Below are 11,688 nucleotides of genomic sequence, written 5' to 3'. Positions count from 1 at the left end.
AGAGGAAAGAAGAAGGTGCAGAATGTACTATGAGAAGAAAGAGAAAGAGACAATCGAGCACATGTGGAATGGATGTAGCGAAAAAAGAGAGAAAGGAGAGAAAGGAATGAGAGAAACACTGAATGAAGGCGGAAGGGAGATAAGAAGGATTAAAGAGATATGGAAAGAAGAGGGGAAGAAGAGAAAAAGAAAGGAGAGGGGATAGGAAAACATGTTAATTTTTGGAATTGCTTGTAATCAGGAATCCGAAACCCCAGAGGGCAAATATAGTATTTTACATTACAAGCCAGGTAAAATGGTTTTTACTGGCGAATGGAGGATATAACTGACGAGTCGAAGACGAGTCAGTTACCTCCTTGAGCCAGTAAAACCAGTTACCTGGCGTGTCTTGTATAATATTTTATTTGTTACTAAATTGTAAACAACTAAATAAAATTAAAAATGATCAAATTCTGTTTTCTTCCAAATTATTGCTCAAAACTCAGAAACCTTAGAAGTACAATTACTATGACAACGCGCCGTTTGTTCAAATTGTTTATTTCCGTCAAGATTTTTTCTCAAATGAACGTGCCAGAAGAAATCAAAAAGGAAGCTATAAACGTGGCTTCCAGTTTACTGCCAGCGAAGTCTTTAGCAAGATATGAACGAGAATATGAAGAATTTAAAAATTGGCAGAAAAACAATAACGTAACTGGTGTAACGGAAGACGTTCTTTTGGTGTATCTTCACCAACTATCAGACAAATTTAGCCCCAATTCTTTGTGGTCGAAATGGTCCATGTTAAAAAGCTGCCTGGAAATTAAAGAAAATGCTGAAGTTCGTAGGTTTGTTTTCCTATTACAGACGTTGTCAAAAAAGTGATATTTTAACTTGACATTTGTAGATTTCATAAGGTAATTGCTTTTCTCAAGAGAAAGAATGAGCGTTACGTGCCGAAGAAGGCAAGGGTTTTAACAAAAGAGCAAGTGGAAAAATTTCTTGTTGAAGCTCCTGATGACTATTGGTTGTTATATAAAGTGATTACAATTTTTGGAATTTTTGGTGCTTGCCGGTGTGACGAGCTTCTCTCGTTGACGGTGAAGGACGTAGAAGATGTTGAGAAATATATTATCGTCACTTTACGGAATACAAAGAATTTAACAACAAGGAGATTTACGATCACAGATGAGGGCTGCAGTTTTCAACCTTGTGTTTTGTACAGAAAATATGCAGCTCTTCGTCCTCGTCAAGCAGACCAATTACGTTTCTTTTTAACCTACCGTAATGGCAAATGTATTTCCCTCAATGTTGGCCAGCACACTATTGGCGGTGTACCGAAAAAAACTGCAACATACTTAGGGCTACAAGAACCTGAATTATACACAGGTCACTCATTTCGCCGATCAGCAGCAACAATGGTTGTGGATGCAGGTGGAGATATTTTGACACTAAAACGTGTGGGAGGATGGAAAAGTAGTGGAATTGCGGAAGGTTATGTGGATGATTCTATCAATAAAAAAATTGAAATTGCGAAAAAAATGTTTCCTGGACGAAACTCAACAGATGTGGCTTCCACTTCGGGAGGTTCTACAATTAATTGTCCAATGACGAGCGAATTCACTTCCGCTTCAGGAATGTTCGACATTAGCGGAAATTCTAATTGTACATTTAATTTTAATTTGTATGAAACAAAGAAATAAAAATGTTCAAATGTTAAAAACGCTACTATCCTTTCCAAATTTCAAATTTCTCTACTAACTTGTTAAATTCATAACTGGTCTGCTGTCAATTTAACGCTACTAGCCAGTTAAAATGACTTTTCAACGTCAAGTGACAGTTCGAATAAATGACGTTTACAATTTAGTAACAAATAAAAGCATTTTAGACAAAACGAGAAAAGAAGAAATTGAAGAAAAATGTTGAAAGCGAAAAAGTGTAGAAAGAAAAGAAGGACCACAATAGAAAAAAAAAGTTTTGTATAGATGTTATTTACAGGAGAAAGTAGGAAAAATATCACAAATGGAATAAGAAGAATAAGGATAAGTAAAGTAAATAACAATACTGAGAAAAAAGAACGTTTGGAATGTTATGGACACGGAGAAAGTACGATTTTTATGTTTCCAAAAATTTTTAAAGCAAAAGAACAAATAATAAAACAGAAAAGACATAAAAGGAGAAAAGAATAGGAAGAAAACTGAATTTGATTTTTATTTAATTTCTTAGTTAACTTATTTTTCTCTGTGATTCATCAGATGTTACTTCTCTTGTAATTTTTTTGTCTTGTAATATGTATTATCGTAATTATTATTGTAAAATTCTATGTTCATTACGCTTCTCTTTTTTACTCCTTTAATTTTTTAATTTTTCTTTTCGTTATTCAATAAAATAATAATTCTCCATTTATTTCTAAAAATGGTAATTGTTCACTTTAACTACTTCTGGAATGTTCGCTTTTTTTCTGGCTAGACAGCCTCAGCGCGTCCTCCTACATCGTTTCCCACCATTCAAACCTTGTGCAAATGAATTTTCCTTACCCTTTAGTTATACTAAGACATTGGCGCGACCTTGACGCGACCTTGAAATACAACAAGAGAGAAAAAAAAGGCATTTGCACAAGGTTTGAATGGTGGGAAACGATCTAGGAGGACGCCCTGAGGCTGTCTAGCCAGAAAACAGGCCAAAATTCCAGAAGTAGTTAAAGTGAACAATTACCCTAAAAATTTTTCATCTGCCATCATCAAAACATTCTCCTTTTACTCCATGGATCTCTTTCAAAATTTCTTCAACGTCTTTCCATCAGCCAGAAACACGTTCTACACACATTTATTCCCTTTTCACTGTCATCATTTCGACAATGACTTCTTCACTGATCAATCATAGTTTCACAGTTCTTCTCCTACTCTTATACACTTAATAGCAATTTCTCATTTCATTTTCAGTTTGTTTTGTTCTTCCTTTATCATTGTCATTCATTACGCACCTCTTGCCATCTATTACGGACACACTTAATTTCCACAAAAGTTATCAAAATAAAAAAAATTGAACCGAAAGTATAACAAAACAATAATAAATTAAATAACGACGACGCTGGTGAAGTTAATAAATGATAAAAACAAATCAATAAGTACCAGAGTTGTCGTATCCGCGTAAACTCGAGCCCTTGTCCACCCCCAGGGCGCGCCGCCCCCAACCCGAACATCGCGACGTAATCGTCCGCGGTCGTCGAATCCGTGGCGGCGTAAATTTCGTGTGACACCTCAGCGGCGACAAGTTGTCCTCTCCGAAAAGTGACATGTCCCCGTTTATTAGTTTATTGAACCCTCGACGGAGCTTAGACGGCGGCGCGGCCCGAAATTCCCACACTCCCGAAGGGGGTGAACTGTTTAAACATTAAACAAGAATCCGGCTGTTTTTTAGGTAAAATCCTTAATAACGACGTCCGTCTGGTGTTGGGTTTCATAATTCTAAAATTTCAAGCTGCACCACCACCAGGTAGAAAAAAATCTTCACTTTCCCTTAAAAACATCACAGGTAAAAAACGAGTCGCACCGTCTCGAGGAAAGAGAGACGGACAAGGCCGTAAATCACATCTCAACGGATTGAGTATATTAAAAATAGAAAAAGGAAGAAATCACCGGCGGGGTTGTAGGGCCAGAGGTACCCAAAATGTCCCGAGAACGAGCTCGGAATCTTCCAGAGGGATGCTCAGGCGGGACCGTGCGGAGTGGGGTGTCGCTGGTCGAGGGTAGCGATACAAGGGTTGCGATGGGTGCCCCGGCCTAATGATCGGCGGTGATTGATTGTATTGGTGTGATCGATGATTTTCTGATAGCGCTAATTGTGCGACGGAATCAAGTGGAAAATTTTTAATTTTTGTGGGAAAACGGCTTGTGAGAAACGCAACGGTTCCCAAAAAATCCCAGATGATTGATCGACGATTTTTACAAATTTCTCTATTAAGTAAAAGTTCTTTTATCGCCCATTAAAATCTGGCAGCGCACACTCGATTGCATCACTCACAATAAAAATATTCTCGGTAACAGTTTTTTTATTGGGTTTTATCGAGGCGGCGACATGTGTGATGGAATTTTACGCTGATTTTTATTTGAAATATTGTTGATAAGCGTGGTGCACATCTGACGGCGCTGGGACAACGGCTCTTGGCAGATTTACAACAACTGGCAAGAATCTGGAAACATTAAATCGAGAAAAAAGATAATGCGGCGATGCTGACGTGATCGAGAAATGTTTCAAGATTCGGAGGTTTTGGATACTTTTTGGTCAAAAGTTCTCAATCTGATTGTTTCCAAATTTACGAAAACAGTATATTATGTAGTTAGGAGCAAAAATGAAGTTTTATGTGCTGAGCCAAAGCACATAAAACCATTTCTTCAAACCTTCATAACAAATTATTTAAGACATGTTAAGAAACCAGGTAGGAATTTCAAATTATTTAACTAGTTTACTTTACAGCCGCTCATCAGCGGAGATAATAACTTCACTGATGCCCTCAGCGAAGATAATAACTTCACGGACGCTTCTCAGCGGAGATAATAACTTCACGGACGCTGGTCAGCTCGTCAGATGCCATGACAATGAAGTGACACTTTAACATTATCAATGCAGCAGTGCAATGTCATATACTATTTTTTCTTCAGACGTTCATAACAAGTTATTTAAGAAACTAGGAATTATTTCGAAGCAGAAGATTGGGTACATTGATTTGTTAAAATTTGAGTTGGGAATTTCAAATGATTCAGCTAGTTTACTTTATCTGCCGCTCGTCAAGGAAGATAATAACTTTATCTGCGCCTCGTCAGCTGTTTTGGAGAAAATTTGAGATAATTTAAATTTAGATACAGGAAATACTTCGGTATTGCAGAAGAAAGTAGAGAAAAGAAAAGAGATGCAAGGGTGTGATTAAGACAAGAGAAAAATAAAGAGAGAAATAAATCGTAGATGGAGAAGAGTAAAAGGAGACATGTATAGAGAATGAAGAACGAAGAAAGACCTAGGGAATGTGTGTAGGTAAAAGCTTGACCGGGTATGTCATTGGTGGGAAGAGATTGAGAAGAAGATAAAGGGTTTAGTATGAAGAGAAGTAGAGGTGTTGGATTTTCTCATGGGCTGTGACTTTGGAAATATCTGTGCGAAGGCGGAGCGAAAAATCTATAATGGAAACTGAAAACGTCGACTATTTTCAAATTCAAGGGAATTTATCTTTAGAGAGGGAAAAAATTAACAAGTAGAATAACCAAACAAGTGGAAAAAGTAGAAAAGATGTTTAGATTAAAAAAAAAAATAGTAAAGAAAACAGAAGGGGAGAGAGGGAATAAAATGTGAGGAAAAAGAAAAATTCATGATCGATTATTGTTATTGTTATTTTTCAATCACAAGCGCTTTTTTGTTAGACTAATACTACCGCAAAAAATACTAAATAAAAGAAAGAACCGGAAGAAAGGGTACAATGAAGAATAAAGACTGGAAGGAAAATAAAAAATTAAGAGTAAATGTATAAAAATAAAAAATAGAACAAGTAAAAAAGATAGGGACAGAAAAGAAAAATCGGAAATAAAATGAAGACAATGAAAGAATAAAAAACGAATCGATGAAATAAAAGAAAATAAAAATATTCCAGTAAAATATGTAATAAAGATAATGAAGGAATAAAAAATGCCTAGGAAGGTTTATAATTAAGATTTTGAATGAGAATGTTACTGATGGGAAGAAATTGAAGAATGAATTTGAGGATCCAGAATAATTAGAAATTGAAGAATGAACAACAGAAAAGATAAACAAAATTAAACAATTTGCAAACAACCAGAACGTGGGAGAGAACAAAAGCAAAGCAAGGGAAAGAAGAGGAAATATAAGAGAAGAAAAGTAATTTATGGAAAACCGTAGAAGAAGACAAAATAAAATATTTTTATTAGTGTTATTACTATTATTATTATGATTATTAAAATGTTGCGGCAATTTTAAATCAAATGTACATTTTTTGTTAAATTATTACCCTTTAAATTTAAATTATTTAATAATTAATATTACAGTAACAAATACAAAAACAGAAGAAAGGATGTGAGGAAGAAAGAAGAAGAAGAAAAAAAAATCTCAAAGTAAATGTATAAAACTAGGAGATATAACATGTATAAAAGTTAGGAATAGAGAATAAAGAACCCAGAAGAATGAAAAGGAATGATTAATAGAAAAAAAATAAATAAAAAGATTCACCGACAACATATAGGATAGAACAAAATCAAAGCAAAGGAAAAATAAGATAAAACACTGTAGAGCGAGACAAAAAAGCATGAGAAAAAAACGGCTAAGAAAAAAAATATAAAATGCTTATAAATATAATTAAAATTAATACTACGTTATTATAAAAAAAAAGAGGGTGAGGCATCGAGGCCGAATTTATTTACCATTACGGATGTTTCAATAATGTAATGATAAATTCCTCGGAAAGCACTATTTTAGAGGATAAAGAACAGAGAAAAATAATCATGATAAGGGTGAAAATGATGAAGGAAAAAAATAGTTAACAGAATGAAGAATGGAGAATCTTGAACGTCAAACATAATGCCATTGAGTAATTTGAGGAACACTATAGTCGGTTTTCAAACTAAAAGGAGTAAATGAAAATGTCCCATTTACACTATAAAAAGTTACTAGAAAAATCACTAAATAATTTCTGGCGGTCAATTTAAATTATTATTACCACTTTATTGTTAACAAAAATTGCATTTATTAATTATAATAAATGTTTTCAGTTCATCAATTATAAAGGTAAAGAATTTTATTTAAAAATGTAAAAAAATATACAGGGTGTCTCAGCTAAGACTTTCGAGCCTAATAACTCAGTTATTTTCCAGCGGATTTTTGTGAAATTTTAGATATTTTAGACGGTGAAGAATAAAATCCCATTAATGCAATCACCCGAGTCTTAAAAACGTAATTTTTACATGCCTTTTTAAAATGTTGAATCGATTAAGATTTACGTAAAAAATTGATCGTCAATAAAAAAATGCTGTAGGGAAAAAGTCGTCCTTGAAAGATGTCTGGCTTGCAAGAAAAAAGCAAAAAACTGTGTTAAACGTGGCTGCAAATGCAAAAACGTAGACGCGTCTGAAACAAATAAATAAATGCGCAATTTTGTAGAATTTTGGTCATCCCTTTTCGCAGAAGCGCAGGTGACATATTTGACGTTTGTCTTGCTAACCTTACAAACACTTACAAAGTTAAAGACAACATTTGGACGAAATTTATTATACTGGATGCTCTAATTCTTCCATGAAGGACTAAAACACGATCGGGATATTTTAGCAAGGTAATTTAGTTCACGCACGCCTCTTGTGTCTTCAAATAAATTGACGACTCTCTTAACCTTACATTTTGTAAAGCTTACATTTGGATAGTGTTCCACGAGAAAACGAACTGTGTCATTGAAGTCATTACGACACTCTCCATAGGCAAATTTTTTTTCCTTTTTCAACAATATTGAAATTTCTGCCGCTGTAGTCTATTTTTAGAGTATTTTCAATAAATTTTCACAATTTGACGTTTCTAATAAAGCGCGCCCAATTTTGACAGACTTTAAAGGGTGTACAAAATGTTGCTTGGCAGTTAATCATCAATTGTTTCAAAAGGTAACTGCTCAAATACCTTCAAATTTTACATTAAATTTTTAACGACAAAATCTAATCTTTTCGTTGAATCAGACAAGTGATTTACTTAATTGTTTGTGAAGACCCCTATTTTTTAATGTTTAACAATATAATAATAATCGCGCATAATTTTCGATAAAGGAAACATGTGTTAAAATTACATTTTTTAACTTGACGTAATTTTATTATTACTAATTGAACCTTCACGGTCTAAAATATCTGCATTTTAAATTTCATAAAAATCCGTTGGCAAATAACCGAGATATTAGGCTCGAAAGTCTTAGCTGAGACACCCTGTATGCTGCGTTCGGCAATGTGCTCAGGATTTAGATTTGGTTATTTTTGAGCTGCCTAAAACCGACCGAATTTGAACCAATCATAGACCGCGACAAATTTAAAACATTCCTTTTATTTTAAAAACATAATAATGATAGCAAAAAGAATTTAGAAAGAAAAGAAGACCGACGAAAAGGAAATCATAAAAAAATAAAAAAGGATTGTATAGATGTATTTATAAAAAAATATATGTAAAGAAAAAATCAAAGTTTACAAAGGCACAAAGGAAATATGTATGAAAAAAAAAGAAAAACTGAGTAAATGAACAGAAGAAAAAGAGAGCGATATTTGGAATGTTGTGAACACAAAAAAGTGGAATCTTTAGTATTTGTAGACGAAACAATTTAGAGAAGAAAGTAGAGAAAGACAAAATAAACAATGTATTGAGAACGAGAAAGAAAGTAAAAAAATTAGTACATACAAGAAAAAAAATCCTCAGACCACATTAATATTTTATTAGATTGTTACACTGTCATATGTATCATTACAGTCATTGTCATTCCCATGATTACTATCCCACCACATTTTTCATGATTACACCGCCCGCTCTCGTTTCGGAACGAAATCCAAATCCGTAATTCTGCCCCCATTAACACCACCCTCGCCGCCCATTCCGCCCGTTTAAACAACAACATCCACACCGACCTAATCGTTACGACCCCCCTAACACTCCTTCGCAAATTTAACGCGCGTTAAATAACGCGACAGCGCCTCCAACCTTACGCAACACGCGTCACCAGGAAGTCAACAAAAGTGGAATAAACAGCAAAGGTTGCGGAAGATACATGAACTAGGAGTGACCCAGATATTGCATAAAAATTGGTAATTCGATAGTCATAGTTCATGGCACACATGTAAATAATATTGATCCGTTAGAGATGTAAATGTCGACAGATAGAAACAGTTTCCGTTCGCTCTCCGGATTAATTGGCGGACGCCATCTGGCGGTTGCGCCGTCGCGACGCCTACGAAATCTGTAACTGATCGCTGCTGATTAGACGGGAACGGTCACGTGGCACAAATCAAACACAAACAACAAATGCATCGGGGATTTGTTTTTGCATGCAAAGGGTTGCATAGCCAACAGTTCTCCTACGAAGTACTTAGTCTTTTGTATACTTATTATTATTAACAAGATGATGCCCCCATTCACACTGCTGCATCATATGTTTATTGTGCAGAAAAACGTAGCAGTAAAATGGTTAAAAGAATCTCTTCCAAATTGATAATAAATCCAAGTTTGAAATAATCAGTCCAACTTCCGCGTGAGCGCAAGTTTTGCTCCGGGTCGGGCAATAAATAACGAAACACGGCAAAAAGTCCGTTAAATGGATCTCGGTTGTACATTACGCAACAAAAGCAATGACTCGGTCGTTGGTAGTAAATCGGTAATACCCGCGGCTTAAGCCGTCTGGGAGAGCTATTAATAGAGAGAGGATGTATTATCGTCGATAGACATAATCACCTAATACGTGCTGTGAGATATACATACTGACCACGCTTAAGACAGCTTCACAACATCGATTATGTCCCCATTCAGAGGTGTCTACGACACTTGAAAATTTTATAGTTTTATTGGCTTAATTAAGACATTTTTATCTGTTTAGTTAGAACCGCGTTAATTAGCTCCGATCTGGAGGAAGCCATTAGCGGCACCATGGGCGCCTCGTCGCGGCCGAACCGCAAAGAACCACATTTAAATTCACCGTAAATTATCACTCTTCAAAAACATTATAATTGAACAGACGAAATCGGTGTGATTTGATTCCAATTTTTTTAAATCTTAAAACCCCTTGCTTTTAGGCAACCAAGTAATCACAATACAATTTGTCTTCAGCATAGTGCAGATACGCAATGGTCAATTTCACAGCCGACTACGATGTAAGAAATAGTTGTAACAACCCTGTATAAAGACTTGGCTGATTTGTGGCTCATATACAGGTGTCCCAACAAAAACGAGTCGATTTAAATAGCTTCTGAAAGATTAATTTTTTGAAAAATGCAAAAACACTCAAAAAATATCAAATGGGGATGTATTTTGGCGTATTTGGGTTTGACTGAAATTTCACCCCCAGAGCCACCCTGTATTTTTTTCAAACAGGAACATATCGTGTGACACATCATTTGAAAGCTAATTTAAAGAGGATTTCAGTGGTGTGGTCATTTTTGAAATTCCACGAAAAATAAGCGAGTCATGTTTAAAAACGTAACGAGTTGTATTTTTATTTGGCGGAATTGCCCCAAGTAATGAATAAAAATAAAAATATGTTAAATTGTGGCCAGAATTTGAGATTAATATTAATTAGGTCCAATTTGAATCGGCCTGAATGCCGCGCCACCGGGTGGGCCAGCACACAATACATTCAGTACGATTCCGATTCGTTGAAACTGAAACTTCTGATTTGTGATTATTTCCGCCCCCGGATCGCGCCACCCCCAGAGTTAATTGGCACCGTCGGTGGGAACGGTACCGCGCTCATTAAGAAATCTCGTTTTCGGAGGATTCCCGGTTCCCACCGGTACAACCCTTCCTTTGAGAAAAAAACGAGGACACATGTACGGTGGAAAAAAGCCGGGCTGAGAAACGCCGAAGAATTTTTTCACCCTTTTCCTTGTTATTATGAAAAAAATATGCACCCTTTGGGCCCGTCATGTGTGTGTTTTGTGTAGTGTTTCCACCCTTTCTTCGCCCAAAAAAGCCGAGTAATTCTATCTCGAATTTTAAACCCTTTACGGATAAACACAGCTGCAGAATTTCGGATATAATCGCGAAAGGGTGACACCTGAGGGGTGGCGCGCTGAAAAAACGCATCCGACAAGGAACCAGACGAGTCATTGCCGGTTCATTTCTTGACAGATTTTTTCTCGAGTCTTTGTTTGGAATAAACATTTTTGGAATTTTTCCGAAAAAGCGAACCGTGTTTTGTTTTTGCAGGGTTGTGTCAACCACCTGACAAACATGAACGAGATGTTTCAGTCTTGTGGAAATAAACACACCACGAAATATCTTGAAAATCGTAACGCAAAGCAAAATACATACATTTTGTATGTATGTATGTATGTACGTATGCATGTATTGCATTTCGCTCAAGTTTTAATTTTTTTCCATCGAGACAAATCCGTTTTATGTGAAGCTCTTTTCAACTCTAAAAGGGTATTTTGTGAAATGCGTCTGGGATTTGACCTCACCATCTGTGGATATAATTCCTGTCTTTGCGTCAATACAAAGCTGAACGGTTGGGGAAAGATAATAAAGGCTCTTTGATTTCTTTAAAGTCTATTGAGCAGGTAAAAAATTGTGATATCTTTGTACAGCGCTTTAAGGGATTTTATACATCACATTAAAAAATAAAAACTAGATTGTGGAAACAAGTTTTAATGTAGACACTTTGTAATCCTATACTGACGTATTTAACAGACGACGAGCGGAGAAATCTGTACCTGAAGCTACAAACACCAGTATTATTATACAGAGTGATTACGAAACACTAAAACAACAAACCCACATTTTATAATAATTAAAATTGTATTTTGACGCGAGAAAAATTAATAAAACTGTCACAAATCGCACATGTGTCCGCACCCTCACTTGATACAGGACGGCTCATTTAAATTCAGTTGTGGGGTGGGCTATTTGCAAATGAAACAACAGAAACACGCTTTGTAAACTCAAATTAATTGGACGTTAAACCAAATATTTTTTATGACA

General features: G+C 35.5%; 1 long non-coding RNA gene across 1 annotated transcript; it reads left to right on the top strand.

The window, feature by feature from the left end:
• The first annotated feature begins 271 nt into the window (after window positions 1–271).
• Window positions 272–1,699, top strand: LOC138129326 (uncharacterized). Its single transcript, XR_011159190.1, has 2 exons — window positions 272–824; window positions 884–1,699. It is a non-coding gene; the product is annotated as an uncharacterized lncRNA (long non-coding RNA).
• Window positions 1,700–11,688: the final 9,989 nt, after the last annotated feature.

This window comes from Tenebrio molitor, chromosome 4 (assembly GCF_963966145.1).
Source record: "Tenebrio molitor chromosome 4, icTenMoli1.1, whole genome shotgun sequence".
Taxonomy (NCBI): Eukaryota; Metazoa; Arthropoda; class Insecta; order Coleoptera; family Tenebrionidae; genus Tenebrio; species Tenebrio molitor.
Note: the sequence above shows the minus strand (reverse complement) of the source record. Positions and strands in the feature narration are given on the sequence as shown.